This window comes from Silurus aristotelis (assembly GCF_946808225.1).
Source record: "Silurus aristotelis genome assembly, chromosome: 4".
Classification (NCBI taxonomy): Eukaryota; Metazoa; Chordata; class Actinopteri; order Siluriformes; family Siluridae; genus Silurus; species Silurus aristotelis.
The window spans coordinates 4,131,884-4,151,137 of record NC_139577.1 but is presented as its reverse complement, the minus strand read 5'-3'; the positions used below and the strand labels follow the sequence as shown (position 1 = coordinate 4,151,137).

The 19,254-nt window shown below is 38.8% G+C and overlaps 1 protein-coding gene across 3 annotated transcripts in view; it reads left to right on the top strand.

Annotated features, from left to right (window-relative positions):
* The window catches only part of cdh23 (cadherin-related 23), a 258,601-nt gene that overhangs the window by 1,122 nt on the left and 238,225 nt on the right, over positions 1–19,254 (top strand). The window contains exons 2-3 of one of the 3 annotated variants that reach the window (XM_083540380.1): positions 169–432; positions 781–1,703. The gene's annotated coding sequence lies outside the window, so the exon portion shown is untranslated. Of the gene's footprint in view, positions 1–168; positions 433–780; positions 1,704–2,039; positions 2,109–2,160; positions 2,272–19,254 lie in introns of those variants that run through there. The other 2 variants (XM_083540382.1, XM_083540381.1) reach the window with 2 other exon arrangements.

Below are 19,254 nucleotides of genomic sequence, written 5' to 3'. Positions count from 1 at the left end.
CAGTACAGTAAGACATTACATTGAGAGGGAAACAGTACAGTGGGACAGTACAACGAGACAGTGCGGTGAGAGGAATATGGTACATTGAGATTGAGACAGTACAGTGAGACCAAGACAGTACAGTGAGGCATTACAGTAAAAGTGAGGGAGTACAATGAGACAGTACAGTAAGACATTAAATTGAGAGGGAGACAGTACAGTGGGACAGTACAAAGAGACAGTACAGTGAGAGGGAGACAGTACAGTGAGAGGGAGACAGTACAGTGAGATTGAGACAGTGCAGTGAGACTGAGACAGTACAGTAAGACATTACAGTGAGAGTGAGGGAGTACAATGAGACAGTACAGTAAGACATTACATTCAGATTGAGGGAGTATAATGAGTACAGTGAGAAATTACAGTGAGAGTGAGGGAGTACAATGAGACAGTACAGTAAGACATTACATTGAGAGGGAAACAGTACAGTGGGACAGTACAACGAGACAGTGCGGTGAGAGGAATATGGTACATTGAGATTGAGACAGTACAGTGAGACCAAGACAGTACAGTGAGGCATTACAGTAAAAGTGAGGGAGTACAATGAGACAGTACAGTAAGACATTAAATTGAGAGGGAGACAGTACAGTGGGACAGTACAAAGAGACAGTACAGTGAGAGGGAGACAGTACAGTGAGAGGGAGACAGTACAGTGAGACTGAGACAGTACAGTGAGAGTGAGGGAGTACAATGAGACAGTAGAGTAAGACATACATTCAGATTGAGGGAGTATAATGAGTACAGTGAGACATTACATTGAGAGTGAGGGAGTACAGTGAGACAGTACAGTGAGACATTACAGTGGGAGTGAGGAATTACTGTCAGACCGAGGTAGTAGAATAAGACATTACAGTGAGACATAACAGTGAAACAGCACAATGATAAAGTGAGACATTACAATAAGACAGCACAGTGAAACAGTACATTGAGACATTACAATGAGATGTTAAAGTGAGACAGTGTGATGAAACAATGCAGCGAGACAACAGTGAGTCAGTACAATTATAAAGTAGAGTGGGACGGTACAATGAGACAACATTTAGACATTACAGTGAGACGGTATTACAAACGAGTGTTCGCAAGTTATTTAAAAGAAAGACCTCGAAGTTCGGAAAGTAGATCATATCTCCGTTCAGCAGAAATATGATCTACTTCGAGGTCTTTCTTTGACTCCGCAAACACCTTGAGTTCTTTAACATGGTGAAGACTGTCGGGTTGAACCATTTACATGTTAATGTGAATATCTGTGATTAGTACTTGAATATTTGAGTAACTGACTGACTGACTGAATGACTAATTGATTGATTGATTGATTGATTGGCCCTGTTCGGATGAGTCCATGTGAAGACTTGATCCATTATTAAATGCATTATTAAACCACAAAGGGTTCAGGGTTTGTTCTTGCGCACTGGGTGCCATATATTTTGACATCCGTTTGAATTTATTAGAAATGTTTTGAGTAAAGTGAACCCGGTCCCTCTTCAGCTCATGCATTAGTGGGAGGTGGAGCTGGTGGAAGCGTGCGCGAGGGAGGGTCGAAACGCGTGCGCGTGCGAGCGATCCAGCGAGCGAAGTGAGTGAGAGGACGAAGCGCGGAAAAGCACCGCGCGCGCACCGTTACCACGGAGCAGCGCTCTGATCTCCAAAGCTGTGGACTGAAGAAGCAGGTAAGAACCGAGTGTGCGATCCTCCGTTGTTTTATTTCGTCTGTTTGTGGCAACTGGGACGCATGCGCGCACCGCAGCTAATTAGACATGGTGCAGGTGTTCGTTTAATGGGCATCATTAGGAATTGTATAATTTTGCATGCTCCTGTGCATGGAGATTTCAGACCTCTGTTTATTAGTAATTATTTTTGCTTTTTTGGTGTATCTTTGCATGCATTCATTTATTTGCAAATAAATAAATTGTTGCTCACCAGATGTTAGTTCGGTTTGCGCAAAGTTTGTTCCTTGGTGCATAATTAGACCTCACATTGCTCCTCATACAAGTGAACATGACGGGGTGTGCACATGCATCTCCACCCTGCCTGAGCACCCGGTCGGATCATTTGGGATTCGGCGCGCGTCTCGGGTAACGCCGCGCGCACCTGCCGCGTACCTGCGCGCGCCTTTATTAATTCATTCGTCAGTCATTTAATCTGTAAAATCCCCCGAGGATCCAGCGCGGTATTTCCCCCCCCTCACAACAGTGCGTTCCGAAACTTTTCACCGTGGGGCAGATGCCCCCCTGCATGGTGGGTGAATATATATATGCAAGCAATGCAATGTCTAATTTTTGCACGAGCATCCTAATAAGATGCAGTATCCTGCTCTATCACCTTGTTTAAAGCAGGAATTTCTCCCTTTATAGAAGTTGGAACATTATTAAATGCAGAATGTACAGTTACACTCATGCACTTACTCTATTTTAGATAAGTATAAGTGTGTCACATATCTGGACTTATTTATATTTTATTTATATTTTTATATTTCTTATTTGTTGACTTTAACAGCTATTTAGAAATCATGCCAAAGTTGATGGATAACCTGCTAATCCAATAAAACTGCATTTCTTAGCAGAAGAGGACATTGTCACTTTTAATCCTGGCTAGCCTGATATGGAAAATACTGTGTAATAGTGTAACACTAAAAAACTCTTTCATATCCATCAGGAAATAGGAGTTTATACAATATATGCTAATGCAATATATAAGAAATGAATTCATCAGCTATAATAAGTGTTCAGGCTATTTGGGCTATGATTTAGAATGCATTATTAATGTATGATTTAAACATTTAATATGTGATCATTTGCAACATTGGGATCCCGAGAAAGTCAAAATGCAAAAAATACATCACTTTTGAACAAATATTTTCCGTTGAATTTTATGTTCCAGAACCTTTCACATTCTAGAAACGTCTGGTTTATTGCAAGACTGCACCCCATGTTATCTTTTTTCGTGGCTGAAAAATGTTTTTTTCACGCATTGCCTACTGTAATGTTTTGCTTGTTAGGGTTTGAAAATTCAGCTGCCTGTTCTGCTGAGCATATTTCTCCGGTTTTAGAGGTGTTGCATTGGCTTTATGTTAGATTCCAGAATGATTTGTAAATCCTTATGCTGATTTATAAGGACCTACATAGAATGGCGCTTCATTATAAGTCACAAAAAGTAAACTGTCCACACCCCAGGGCGTGATCTCAGCTCTTCTGATTCTGGTCTTTTAGTCATTCCTTCTATCCATTTACGTTCAATGGGTGATCAGGCACCAAAGATTTGGAATTCTCTATCCCATTGAGATCAGACAGGCTGAAACTTTGTGTTTATTTATTTCTCTTTTTTTTAAATCACATATCTGTGATGTTTATTTTACTTATTTAGTTTATTATAATTGTATTTTTGATTACGTTTTGGGAAAAGGCTTTGAGATGTACATTTTAAAGGCGATATATAAAATAAGGATTATTATTTAGTTGAAAAACAGAAAGCATAAATGTGGACCACCGTCAATCGACCAATCAAAAAAAAAAAAAAAAAAACAAAGATGCATTTCGGACAGCATTAATTCATAAAGCTGCACTACTCTTTAGGCATTAGATTTCCATCTGTGTGGTGCGTGTGCTTATTTTAATAAAGAAACATATAATACTGGTTCTATACCTTTATTCTGAATTCTCTATCTATACATTCTCAGCTTCTAATTGCAACTGGTAATCCATGCTGAATTGTGGTTTGATAGTAAAATGAATAATGCACAGTGCCCGTATTAACCCCTCAAACGCCCACGAGGTGTTAGTGCATTTTCTTTTCACTTATTTAGAAAAAAAGTTGCCTAAAACAGGTTAATTGTCAACTCTTCAGTGCTTAAAAGGTGTGAAATTGCCATCCAGTGTGTGTGTTGCATATAAAGTCTTGCTTGCAGAGGCAGTGATTTCAAGTCATGATTTAAAAGTTCTGCATCATAATACTGTCAAAGCCGTAGACCAAAAATATGTGTCTGTTTTCCTGATCTGAACCTGAAACCCCACTCTGTTGGAGTATCTCCCATCACGATTCCCTCCAAATCTACTCTGAAAATGATTTTCTAGAGGCAAGCAAAGAGAGAGCGAGAGAGAGTGGAGAAGCGAGCGATCATTTGAAATGAAGCCTGGATTTCTGGCAGGAATTTTGAAGGGCAGCCACAAATGAAATGCTCCGTCATGGGGTGGAGGAAAAAGAAAAGAGCACCGAATCTAAGATACAGGGACGCGTTTTTAAACTCACAGAGAAGAAGAGATACATGTAAATGATGGAAACAGAGAGCAGATTGAGATGATGGAGGCGAAATGGTGAATAGTCATGAACAATAATGACTCCTGCAGAAGAAGCCTGTACCTGACACCTCACTCTTGTTTGGTTAATTCATCTCTTTCATCTGCTGATCTCTTTCTCGATCTATCTCCCCCTTGCTGTGGCCCGTCTGCATGAGGTCATTAAATCAGCCAGCTCACTCAACTGGAACAGGGAGGGAATGAGAGAGGGGTGTGTGTGTTTGTGTGTGTGTGTGTGTGTGTGTGTGTGTGTGTGGTTTAGAAGATGGCGCTTTTGCCCGGCCTGTCCTTCTATCTCGGCGAGCCGTCAGGACAGTAAGAGAGAGAGATGGACAGATGTCAAAGAAGACCATAAATCATTTGAGAGGCGTTTTGGACGTCTTTGACCTAGTGGAAGTCAGTGTCATGTCCCAGAAGCCCTCACACACTTCATTATGTGTGATTATGTGTGATTGGGCTGCTAATTGAGCACAGCTGTAGATTGGATATCGTTTTTATACTCTGTGTGTGTCCGCTACGAAATGACACACAGCTTATTGGAATTGGAAATCACTCAAATAATATGCAATATTATCTTATATGCAGGATATTCCAGTGTATATACAGTGAAGTCTGTTCGAAACTATTGGTAGGATTGATACAATGTGAGCCATTGAATTTTAATCTCTCTACAGGCTTGTAGGGGTGTTCGATATATATATCGTCTACGATAATATCGCAATTGTTGTTTTACGATTTACGGTTTGACGTTATCGAGTATATCGCGAAAACCAAACCAAATACCTGCGAAGTGCACGCATGCATTATGTGATGACGTCTAGTAGGTTAGACTGCACTCTTTCACTGCACGAGTCAGTCTTTTAAAATGCATTTAGAATGATCACAAAATTCAAGATACGACCAGAAAATATGTACACGTTTCAAAAATCAGCCTGATTACAAATGTGATATTGGTTTTATACAACGATTTACTGAACACCATGGTGATATTTGAGAGACTTACGTTTTAGACATGTTTTTGCTATGTTTCACCAACAAAAATGAATTGCGTTCAAAGTCACAGCACCTGAGCAACATGATGATCCTAAATGAATCACCTGTTTAAATGATTCGGTTCAATCGCAAAGACTCACTGATTAACAGTGACTTTCTGGCGGTTTTAATTTCAGATTTAAAGAATCCTTTTATTTTATTTTTTAGAATATCGAATATCAGTATTTAACGCTTTAAGACATCAAAACATTATGTATGCATTTGTAGGAGTCAGGAGTCAGCTGTCCATGGCAGCCTTTAAGGTCCCAGCACAATATATCTAATAAAAGCGATCAAATCCAAATAAATATCAATATATTTTGTCAATATTGCACACTGCTACATGCTTGTATGTTAATGAACTCGGGCCATCATGTGACCGTTGCTAAGTAGGTATTATGTGGGCTGTTTTTTTCTCTCCTGAACTATAATGAAGTAGTTCTGACCAGTTTTGAAGTTGATCCGTTCCCCAAAGTATAAGCAATTTAGTCAGGGCTGCATATAGTATATTTTGTATTTAGTATTGCTTATAAAACAATATAGAAGTGTGAAAGAAAAATCATGCAGGATTGAAGAAAATTTAACAAGGAAGTAAAATGCAACTGAAAATACACAGAAAAAAACCCCCAGACGAAATTACAATTGACTGAACAATAAAACAAACGAACAGAAAAAAAAATCAATTCCGAAAAACGTATGCCGGATTTTTTATTATGTGAGTTGTATTTTTAAGAGATGTTTATAAAATACCTGAGGAATATTAAATGAAACGAAGAATTTAACCAACGGAGGAACACTTGAAGCTGTTTGTCAAACTGTGTTCCCTTTCCAGGGATTAAAGTTTTACCTCAGGTTGTAGTGGAAGTAGACAATTGCAGCCTGTGTGTCAACTTTGCAATAATGGAAGATTATCATTTCAGGAGTAATGCATGCTTTCACCTGCTGTGGATTTTGGCTCAAAGTGTGCAGCATTGATGTTGATATGTCTCGTGATGATTTGTGTGCATCACAACAGCGTCGAGAGCTTTTTATCCGCTTTGGTGTGACGGTTTGTTGGTCCAAACACTGAAAATCTAGCTGACAGCGGAGAAACGGTCAGAAACTGACAGACGCTGACAAAAGATGGGTTACGAACTAGGTGGGTTCAAAAGAGGTGAAAAGATGAGCTTGTGTATGTGTAAATGAATGAGTATGGCAGTGTTTAATAAAGTGGTCAGTAAGTGTATAAATTGTTAGTGTGTAGAGTGTTCTGATGAATGGAGAAAGATCACGACTTCTAGATCTGCTTTATTCTTCAAGGCAGAACACTGAAGAATGTGTTCCACATGAAATCTTTACATTTCCTGACACTGTTTGTCTCAACTTGGCTGATTTATTGCAATTACGTGCGATTCCTTGTGAATCGTGTGCATCGTGTAGAAGTTTTATAGGAAGCGATAGAGAGAGAGAACAGATCGGAAGTTATGTGTGAAAGGTCCTTTGCGAACGCCCTCCCCTGCTCTGATGGAACTCAAAAGCACGGGATTTAGTGCGTTCAATTACGGCCGGCTCATAAATAATCAGAGAGAGTCTGACCATAATCCCGCTCACTTCTGGCTTTACGGCATGACAAATCCTCGTTGTAGGTATTTATGTACTGGCTGACAGCTATGGGGAGGTGTGTTTGTGTGTGTCTCTAATGTGTGTGTGTGTGTGTGTGTGTGTGTGTGTGTGTGTGTGTGTGTTCCAAACTTTTATAACCACATGAGCCTTTAATTTTTAAGACTACTAATGGTAAAATTGCACAAGCTGCTCAATTTTTACCCATAAAACACTGCCGACTCGAGCTATTGTTTAGAAACGGGGATGCAGTTCCATTCAGTACTAAACCTGTTCTTTCCATTATCTGCCTTTTTTATTGTAATGATTTAATCCTGGCTGGGGGTCACAATGTGACACGAAGAGTAAAATAGAAAAAACTCTAAAAGTTTCAAGTATGGTTTTGTAACATGCCAACAGATGGACAGTGCACAGTCACAGGGAGCACCGACCTTCCCAAGTCAGTGTACCACCTGATGCTAATCTGACTACGCGCATGACCACGTCTGCTATTCTGACCACGTGCGCACCCGGTCAACGAGCTCTCCTCGCACGTTAGATTCACCCCAGAAACAGCATAATCTCACTTCCGCACCCACACTACTACCAATACTTGGCAGATTTGGCTCCTGCAAACTTGGCCTTCTTCTCGAAGATAAAGCTCCAGCTCAAAGGGTTTAACTATTCCAGCTCGAACTATTTTGAAGGTAATATTGTAGATAAATAAAGTGCTTTCTTGTAAACTGAGCTAGTCTCGAAGCTTTTTGATACCACCTCATAATACCATTCCATTGCAGCAGGACGGCGGAAACTGGAAAAACGACCAAAAAAAAAATGGTTACGAAATGGTTCGTATTCTAAACTTCAAAAACTAGGATACTTTAGCAATGAGATGCCAGTGTTAAATTCACCCTGTGTTTTTCCGTTTGGTAAGCTGGAACAATGAGTTTCATCTTGAGCAAGGCTTTTAAATAGTAGTGCTCTAATGGATTCTGAACAATCAGTAGCACACGTTTAAACGAACTTTACATGGACCAACATGATTATGTGTAGTGATATGATCTTGTCAAACTCGAGCGTGATCAAACCTGATATCAGGTAGCATAATGCAAATAGGATCCAACAACTCAAGAAGCACCATAGAAGTGTGAATACCTTCAACACATACAGATAATCTGACAAACGTCTTTTTCTGGCGTCTCAGTATCTCAGATGTCTCACAATTTAGCTTCACGTCCGTCCAGTCATGACATCCCATCACAGGTGCAAAAGAGAAATTAGGCTGCTACTAAGCAGAGAGCTACTATTTCATGGAAAAAACATGGACACCTCCATGATGCGTGTACTTGAATAAGATGAACAGTTGCTACTACTACAATGAATCTTGCATAATAAAAAAAAAAAAAAAAAAATGTATATTGAATTTTTGAGAATCTATACAGTGTCGGCGAGCAAAATATCGCGATACTCGTATGTATCGATATTTTCCTACACCCCTATTTTAAATGAAGTTATGCTTTATTCAGTGCAGACACTGTGAGCAGCCACATTGACGTCATATGAACTCATGAAATTTCCAACAATTTAGCAAGTGTCTTCATTTTTTCCTAGTTAGAGGTGAGAAATTCTGAGGACTCAGTAAAATCTTACTGGACTTTCAGTTTGACACGAAGACTTTTCATGCATCTAAAAGCGATATAACGCTACTATCGGGACCGTGTTGTCTACGTGATAAAGTATAAGCAGGTCTTGAATGGAATGACTTTTGCCCCATACTGTATGTTGAGGTCAAGGAAACGTGTTGACCAGGACATTTCTCCTCTCGCTTGATGATTTTATGAGCTTTTCATTTGGTGAAAAAGTGCCCTGTTCTCTTTCCACTCTTCTTTCTCTTTCCTTCACAACCTTCTCACAGATTATTTTGGTGGAGAAAAGATAAAAAACTCCGAAGCCTTAGTGGGATGAACTATGAGACGGAGAAAACTTTGCTCTAACTCCCCCTTCTTCTGATGGCTCATTGATCCAGAATCACCCCTGAATTTCATTCCTCCAAAGCTCAAAGCTGACACGACCATGGGCGCAAAGCAAGGCAGAATATTAGGTTTTATAAATATGTCAGCATAATACACTGAGGTGTACATTTCCAGCACATTCCTCAGTGCAGCAGGGATTTAAATGCTTCACCTCTGTGCACAAGTCAATGTATTCAATCAGACCATTATGCTTTATTTAAGCTTTATCATTAAAAATGTAGGAGTATCTTAGATATTATAATGAGTAATGCAATATAATAATAAATGCTTTTCCGATTAGTTTCACTGCAGTTACTCATTAATTAATCATATTTACGGGATAATGTGCTTTAAGATAAATAATTAAGTAATAGTAATTGGAGTTTAAGATGTTAATTAATTTTTCGGTTTCCTTCTCTTTGTAAATATACTTTCCCGATAATGTACTTCTCCAACGACTACAAAATCGTAAAATTCCAAGTCTGTTACTAACAACAGTTTTCATTTCATTAAATGTTTTTACAAAAAGATAAAAGTTTGTCCTTGCTGATAAAAATGTCTGGCCTAATGGTTTACATTAACCATTGTCACAGCCATATTGAGTTCTTTTACTGCTTAATGGAACTGCCCAAATGATCCCATTAAGCAGTATAACTCAGTTTATTCCTTTCATACGGTTTTGATTTTTGTTGGCTCTTGTCAGTGGACTGCTGCCTGATTGTGTTCACCTGTTCTGTGTTTAGTTTTAATTAGTTTGCCTATTTACACCATGTTGTGTTGTTGTTGTCTTGCTGTGAAGTCTTACTGTGCAGGTTTTGTCATGTCCAAGCCTTGTTTATCATGTTTCCAAGTATTGTCTAATTGTGATTGTAGGTTAGACTTAATCTTGGTTCGCTTTCATTTTTTAATTTACTGTCACACCTGCACAAAGCTATATTTATATATATACCAATCAAGCATAACATGACCATTTTATCCTTAAAGTCGATGTGTTAGAAGCTTAAAAAAATGGGCAAGCGTGAGGATTTCAGGGAGTTTTGACGAGGGCCAAATTGTGTTTTGTAGACGACTGGGTCAGAGCATCTCCAAAACTGCAGCTCTTTTAGGATGTATATATATGTATTTATATATATAAATATATATAAAATGTGTGTGCTAATGAAATATTAGATGGATAAAAAATGTAAGCAGTATTACGAAGAAGTGCAATAATATATAAAATTAGAAGACAGCTTGGGTTAATGGGACATTCTTGGATAAGTAATATACAGATCATGAAGATGAAGTCATTTATACTCACCATGTTCTCCACAGAGTGAAGACTTGATCCACTCATAATTAGACTGCCAACAGCACACTTCATGTCCAATTTCCTTCCACAATTTTACACTGCACTCTCTCTCGCTCTCTCGCTCTCTCAGAATTCTATGAATTTAATTTTTTCTGAACAAAATTTGCAAAGCACTGCCTTATTTGGTTAAATCTGGGATTTGTACATAAGCCTTTGCCCTTTCCTGCAGTGCAGCTCTACAAAACCCCTACTCACAAAGCTAAAAACCTACTTTCATTAGGCATGTCGGAAGACACATGTACACACTTTTCTAAATGCCTTCAGTCTCAGAGTCTCACTTCTACTGTGCTAGCTTCTCTCACCCTTAGGACTTACCTGATTAATCCTGATGTTCTCACCTTCTGTTGCTTTGGATTGTCCCATTAAAAAAAAGGCAAAAGATTTGCACTTGTGTATTAACATACTATATTACTATACTAATGGGGTTTCGTATTACTAGGAAGGCAATATAGTATGGAGAAGACAGCTTAGTAGCTCAGTGGTTAAGATGTTGGACTTCTGATCTAAAGTTTATCAGTTCAAATCCCAGCACCACCAAGTTGCCACTGTTGGGCCCTTGAGCAAGGCCCTTAACCCACAGGTACTATGATGTATAAATAAAAAATAATCCTAAATTGCTCTGGATAAGGGTGTCTGCCAATTACCATAAATGTGAGGCTAAGTACTTTATTAAGAGGTGGGATTTAGTCATCATTTAAAGACTCAGCTGTTTAGCCATCGAGGGGAAGTTCATTTTACGACCAAAATCGAAGAACAAACGAGTCTTGGTGCATGCCTTTTTTTTTTTTATCTCATATGCTATAGTAGCTATAAACACTTAATTACTCATCAGCTTCTCTTTGGTTCTCTCTTGTTATGGAGGAAACCACAAAATCTTTCCTTTGTCTAAAAACTCTTACTCTTCCAAAGCCTTGACATGGAAGACTCCTTCCAATCTCCTCACAGAAAACTTTACCGTATGAAAAAAAATTACACACCATTCATATAGAAAATCTGCCACACATATTTCTTGTGCATAAATATAAACCTTACCAGCTGACCTGCTGTCTGAGCTGCACTCAATATAGAAAACAAATCACCAATCGGAATCGAGAATTTAATAGCACTGCGGTGTAACAGAAAATACTGTAAAGATCTTAAAGCATCTCTGCTGCTTCTATAGTGTTCCCTCGTTCAGCAACTCCACCTTTCCCCCAATGTATCCCGAGAAAAACGTCTCAATTCGTTTGCGATTGGAGCGAATAAGCGATTGGTCTTTCACCAAGGTTAAGGCAACATAAAACTCTTGCAGATTCCAGCGAGACAGTGAGGATAAGTCCTGTCAAATACAATCCTCCTGCAATCAATAACATCAAGCGGGAGTTTTTAGGAGGGATCCACTTCTCTGAGGAGAGGAAACGAAACGGAGGAGGAGAAAAAGAGAGAGATTTGATTCCGTTTTCAGCGCTATTCTAAAGCAGCAAACAGAGAAGCCTGACTTTAAAAGTCCTTAAAACTTTTTTTAGAGCTTCATGCTGATGATAGTGTTTAAAAAATTAATTGATTGAGTGCTAACATCACCCCAACCAGATGGCTTTGGCAGGATATTAAGCTTTTATGGTAGACTAAATTGAAAATGATTACAATTGGGCTATGTTGATAGCTGAAAGTTAAAAAGTTCAACAGCCCATGTAGAGGAATACTGATGATGTGGTTTCAGGTCCCTAATATGCTTTTGAAGGTTGATGCTATTTCGGGGTCGTCTGCAAGAAAATACGAAGGAAAAGTACGATTAGTGTGGTTTCGCTGCAGCTGCCGTGCGTCGACATTTTGTGATTTTGAAATTCTTGCCAAATCTGTGCATTTGGAATACCGATGTGGAGCTCACTACCTATGTTACTCCGCTCTATGTACGTTGTGTGAAAAAAAGGTTTCGGCCTGTAAACACCACAGGCTTAACTGGCTACTCGACCTTTTGCTCTGTTTCTTTGGAAAATTGTGATTCTCTTCAGATCAGCCACAGGCAGAACAATTAGCAGTTAAAATCAAATCAGTCGTAGACGTAACGTGCAAAAAGAAATGTTTTCAAAATGACGATAGACTATATAATTCAATTCATATTTATTTGTATAGCACTTTTAACAATGAACATTGTCTCAAAGCAGCTTTACACAGATAATGTGGTGGTTAATAGTAAATATGTTCTTTATAAGTAAGTTTGTCCCTGATGAGCAAGTCGGTGGGGACTGTGGCAAGAAAAAACTCCCTGAGATGGCATAAGGAAGAAACCTTGAGACGAACCAGACTCAAGAGGGAACCCATCCTCATCAGGGTTGCACTGAATGTCCATTCATAGCGGATATACGATGTTGTGGGGTACAGTGATGGTGTTCAGAAGCGAAAAGTAGTCCTGAGTCAATGTAGCAGACTGTTGACATTAACTACAGTCCAATCCTATATGTGTTTTAGATCTCATATAGAATTTCTTGTTGGTCTTTTGTCATTTGTATTTAAGAATCCATGCCAGTTGATGGGATTGATAATGAATAGAAAAGATGCATTTACTTGTCACGTGTACCATTCAGCACAGTAAAATTCTTTCTTTAAATATCACAGCAATATTAGGAAGCTGGGGTCAGACAGCACCCCTGGAGCACAGAGGGTAAAGGGCCTTGCTCAGGGGCCCATGAGTGGCAGCTTGGTGATATCGGGGCTTGAACCCCCTGACCTTCCAATCAGTAACCCAGAGCTACCACCTCCCCCATATTAAAAACTCAACATTTGATTTTTATAGGAAACTAATAAAAAAAGCAGAAATGGGACTAATCAGCACATCACAATGCTTATTTTTAATCTATGCTCTTTGTTGCATCCGGTGCTTCTATGTCAAAATTTTGTAGTACAGGACTCGTTTTTTCGTGCTTTACGTAAAAAAAAAATGTAAATTTAAAGTTTAACTTTATTTGGGTGTCCCTGTTAATGGTTCTTAACATCCAAAAAAACGTCTACACTAAGGAAGATCAAATTGAAAATGACATTTTTCGTCAAAAAAACACTCCGCGTACACACTATATTTTAAAATAATTTTATCCACACTGAAACGTCTGAGAACGCTTACGTCCCTGTTCTGCGCATGAGCAAAACGTAATGCGCTTCTGTCTGCGTCATTTACGCATTTATTTACTTTCTGGTTCTTTCGAAAAGTCGAAAAAGGCAAAGGCAAGGCAATGTCACACGGCCAAAAATGCATCATCATTTTCGAAAAATGCGGTTTTCAAATGTATTCACCTTTGGACAATGTTTTTAAAAGGCTACGTTTTCAGTAAATAAAAAAAACACTGCATTTCCAGAATATAAAAAACACTCCTAAGCAACGTTTTTATTCCCAAAGCTGCTCAGTCTTTGTACGTTATAGCTAGTTTAAGTATGTTATGGCTAAAATAAATAAAGGCAGAATTTGGAGCAGCTTTTTACCCCGAGGTCAAAAGCACTGGTAGCTCTTTAGTTAAAAACTTTGTGCTCGTGGCCAGGTTGTGAGTTAAATTCCTCTCATTGTCAGTTATGCCCCTGAGCAAGACCCCTAACCCTCTGCTGCTCAGCTCTGTGTTTGGATTAGAGTCTGCCTTATTAGTGTATGCTAATGATCTTATTCGGTTGCACAAATGTGTACGTGTGTGTGGTACTGTTTAAATTATTATTCTTTTAAATAACACTTAAAAATTTGTAAAAACCCCGAGCTCAATGGACACAAAGCAAAGGATATAGTTACTTATAGTTTCCATTTATGGAGTTAATGTAATGATGTAATATATCACGGTTTTCACACTGGAGAGTTTGTGTTCGATTTCTCATAAACAAATTGTAAAATCAGGGAAATTCTTTTGCTTCAGGGTTTTGCTGATTAGAATTAAACACCACTATATTAGAATTAAATTAAAATTCCTAACACCATGGCCTTCCGATATGGCCGACACAGATAGAAATTCACTAGAAACGCACATATTTCAGAGCTCCACATCTCCCAGATAGTAATAAGGCACCTCCTGTGCACTACACTATTAAGTATTGTTCTATGGAATCTGTTCCAAAAAAGACTTAACAAGCCGTGCTGAACCTAGTTAACGTTTTGGTATCTGGGCCCCTTGTGACTCTTTTTGTTCATCACCTGATCTTCAGACCACGATTCTTACCTGATGATTTGGATCGTTCTGCATGTTTAAAAGACTAACGATGACCTCATTTGCACGTGCAGCCGTCTGTGTCTGTGTGTGTAACGCAGTGAAGCTGATCTGTTGAGTGGAGTATAGATGAGGGAGTTAAATGGAAGTTGAATGGCATTATAGGATAATATAGCAAATTAATAAACACACACACACACACACACACACACACACACACACACACACACACACAGCTACTTTTTAATCCATTTTGTCCGCTCATGAGACAGGCCTGGCACAGATGTGCGTGTGTGTAATTGAAATGCATGGTATACATGTGTGTTTAAAGTCCCGCATTGAGACTGGCTTCCGCTTTGTCGTCATCAATACATCAGCAAAAAGCAGGTGAAAAGCTGTCAAACTAAAGAGGACGTACAACAAGATCGCCTGTTGCAGTATACTGAAGGGTCCTGCATCTCTGTCATTTCTACACCTTCCACCAAGCGACAGCTCGTCTTTCTGATTGAGACTAACGCTAACTCTATCTGTCACCTTGCCAGCGTCAGCTCTGCCACCTTTTTTGCAACACAAACAGCGAGCCTGCATTTGGCGCATTAGTTTTTTTGCCTGCTACCTATGAAAAGGATTCGTGCGGATCGTCTATTTCAGAAATTACAGACGATCTTCCAGTACATATGACCAGTTAGTAGGCGGGGAGAGACAACTTTAATCCTGGTTCAGTTGTATAAAAAATCGGAAGTATTCTTAGAAATTGCTCATGCTGTTTTCTGGCAAAACAACGCGAGGTGAATTTGACATGCCGCAAAATGAGATTCAGTGTGTGCGTGTGTGTATTTGTGTGTGTGGCAATAAGTGTAGCACTTCAATTATTATCACACCCAAGAAATACCATGGCGCAAATGAAAACAAATGTCTCTCTCTTTTTTATCATCCTTTCTCCCTCTCACACAAGCACACACAAATACACAAACGCACACAAATACACAAACACAAATGTACTCCTCAATTCATTGCCAGGAATGTAGCTCAAATCCACATCAAGCACTGACATCCAACACAACTCCTTGAGCTTGTTACATAGCGGGTATGTTTTTCTGCGGATAATCTGCAAATATAATTGTAATTGTATGCCAAGTAGAGATCCTTTTTTTTTTTTTAAACAAATATTCGTGTGTTATTTATGCGTGAAAGTGAGTACAGATATTAAAGATTAAAGACTCGAGCCCAAATGTATATTAGAAATAATATTTGTAAAAAAACGTGAAAAAGCCTAACAAAAAATAAACCCAACACTAATGTTCTTTTCCCCACAAATTCATTAGAAACCCAATTTAAGGGTAAAAACCTAAATTCAAACCAAGGAATATTTCAGACACTTCAAACACAAAGAATGATTCCATGAGCCTAAGACCAAGCTTTCTGTCTCCGCATCGTTGCTTTAGTCTTCGTCTACGATAAGATTTGAAAACTGGGTTTTTGACTTCAAGCTCTCCGCACGTTCAATTTCAGTTGTTTCCCAAAAGTGGCTGATCCACACTGAAACGTCTGAAAATGTTTACATCCCTGTACTTCGCATGAGAAACCTGCAACAGTTCTTGCCGTTTATTTACTCTCCGGCTCTTGGAAACATCGAGCCAATGACTAAAAATGATCGTTGTCATGTCAGTCATCGTCTGAGAAAGTCTACGTTTTCACAGACCACGCTGCCACGTGAAAAAGGCGTTTTTCGAATTTATCCACATTGGTGTGGACGGAAGGCCAAAAAAAAAAAAAAATATGCGAAAAATATGCGTTTCAGTACGTTAAAAAAAGCAAAGCTTTTGCTTACAGTCTCTATTTAAAAGCCAACAACATTGAGATTGTGAATGTCTAGCCAATATCCAGCCATTTTGTTGCGACTTTTATTCGTAGCTGTTTTCAATGAAGATGTACAGTACAGTATATACTGTGTCTGTAGTGTATACATTGTTTTATATTCGTCTCATGCACTACAAACACTCCTTGTGTGAGAATATGAGCAGTGGAATGCGCTGGACTCTGAATGCGTTGCAAGCCGGGGATCGAGTAAACTCTAAATAATGAATCAGCCTGTGGACAGTGAGGATCGTGTTCCACCTAAGGCTCTTTTACTGAGTCATCTGCTGCATGTTCAGCACTTCCCCACACCTGTCGCATAGTAAACGTAGTCCGCCGCCTCGCTTTGCGTCTTTTCTAGAAGACCTTTTAGCCTCAGCTTGAGTGGCTGATTAAGTGTCAGAGATCCCACCTTACACACTCATTACAGCTCTGAATAGGATTATCACGCTCCGTTACGAAAACATACCCCGACGCCGAGCGTTAAGCCTTCGAGCTTCTCTTTTACAATATGCCTCATGGCTGTGAGATTTTGTGGAATTGCTTTTTAAATCTAAAGGACAAATGCGTAGTAACCAAGATTTCACAGACAACTTTCTTTTCTTTCTTGCATTCATGGATATTAATTAATACTCATAATGTTATTTATAGTAATATGCAAGTGTGTTCATTGTGACTATACAGTACATCACATATAGAGGTCGACCGATATATCGGTTTTGCCGATTAGTTGCCACTAAAAGTTGTTTGTTGAAACTATCGGCTATCGGCAAAAATCCGTACCGTTATTTTCTGCCGTCCGGTACGCTGTCATTACAAGAGCGCCCTCTAGAGGCGAATCACTGATGCCATGTGCTGTTTGTTTTTACGTGAAACTGTGCGCTGCACGGAGAGCTCTTTAATTATGATTAATATAATTATATTTATGAATTAATATATTCAAATGTATTTTATTTAGCACATGTTCATGATTCACTATAGTTTTTTATTTTTGTAATAAATTTCAGTACTATTTTACATGAAATTTTTAAATCGGTCGATTTAATCGGTTATCGGCAAGCACAATCAAACATAGCTATCGGTATCTGTGAAATCCACAATCGGTCGACCTCTAATCACAAATCCCTGGAGGTCTTCGACTCCTACTTTGAGAACCATGGCTTTAACTATTCAATGAACATAATTAAAAATTACTTTATCGAAACAATTCTCAATATGCAATAATGAGGGAAAAAACAGAGCAGTAAGTAATTTGCAGTTCATTTTATTCGTTTTCTGGGAATGTTAGACGTTAATGAGCAATCGTCTATGTATAATGTATATTTTATTTAACTATTCATTAAGTGTTAATTAGTTGCAAGCAACAGCTGAAACATTTAGCAATGAGTCATAGAGTGCACTGTTATCTGATATCCTACTTTATCAACAAACACCTCTTATGATCTTCTTACATTACCAACTCTAGTGCATTATAGTGGACACTTTGAAATACCCCACACACTTTCCCCTATTTGTAGCGTCCTCGGTTAATACACACACACACACACACACACACACACACACACACACACACACACACACACACGGTCACTGATTACCCTGATTACAACATGGGGTGCACTCAGTGGCATTACACATCATTAATTTCTCTTACAATGATTTCCCTTGAAATGAGCTGAATTAAATACACAAGACTGTAATAGAAACTCTTGGCTGATGTCGCCTAATTACTCTAATGTTTAAAATAAGGTCCTCAAAAATCTAGCCATGTTCCATCACTTATTAACCAAGATCCACTTACAGACATTTAGCGAATGTGACCAAATCATTTACCGTAATTTCCGGACTATAAAGCGCACCCATATATAAGCCGCACCCACTGAATTTGACAAAGATTTTGATTTTAAACATAAATAAGCCGCACCTGTCTATAAGCCACAGGTGTCTACATTGAAACTAATGAACTTTACACAGGCTTTAATGAAAGACAGTGTCTGTTACACGGTGTAACGGGTGAAATATGTTGCGCTTCCCTTAGGAGCATAGCGCTATTTTGGGAATAGCATGCTGACGCATTTTTCCGCTATTACTGCATGTGTGCAAGACGAGGATTATGTCCTTATTATTTTTTGATGCTCATTTCTGAGTTTCTTTGACTAAACCGTAGCGCTGTTGCCAAGAATAATAAAAAAGCACGAGTTTTGGAAACCTGTCTGTGCTTATATGATTTCTGTAAATGTCTTTTTTTTTCCCCGTCACTTGAACTTGGAGAGTCAAACCTGTCCCAGCATGTCAGTGCCCCTGTGCACAAAGCAAACTCAATGAAGATATTATTTACATGGTTTTGGAAGTGTGAAAGATCTCCTGTTGTAGAGCTTTGAAATTGTGAACACTTTTGGGACGAATTGGAGTACTGACTCCTCAAACAACTACATCAGTACATGATTTTTTTAATGCCCTTGTGGATGAGAGAGCAGAAATCTCCATAATCAAACTTCAAAATCTATTGGAACGTCTTTGCGGAAGATCGGAGGTTATTGTAATAGAAATTGGAGGCCGAATGAATTGTATGGTCAGGTGTTCACAAACTTTTGCTTATATAATGCAGTTACAGTTTAGTCATTTGGTTGTTGTGAACTTGCATCAGTGAATCAGTGTTAAAAAAGATTCACTCCTCCAAGTAATTACTTACAACCATGATTGTGTGGAATTTTTTATTTTTTTCCCTGAAAAGAAGGAAAAAGGCACTGGATGCATACGGGGTGGTATCACTTCTGGAATGTGTCCTGGAATTCTTCTTTTCGAAACATGCCAAAGCACCTTCTGAGATTTTAACTGGATCTTCGCGAAACGCGACCTTTGAGCTGGATATTATCATCTTCCATTAGAGTTCTTCTGATTTTGAAGCATGCATGCTACTCAGAACACCTCGAACGACTTAT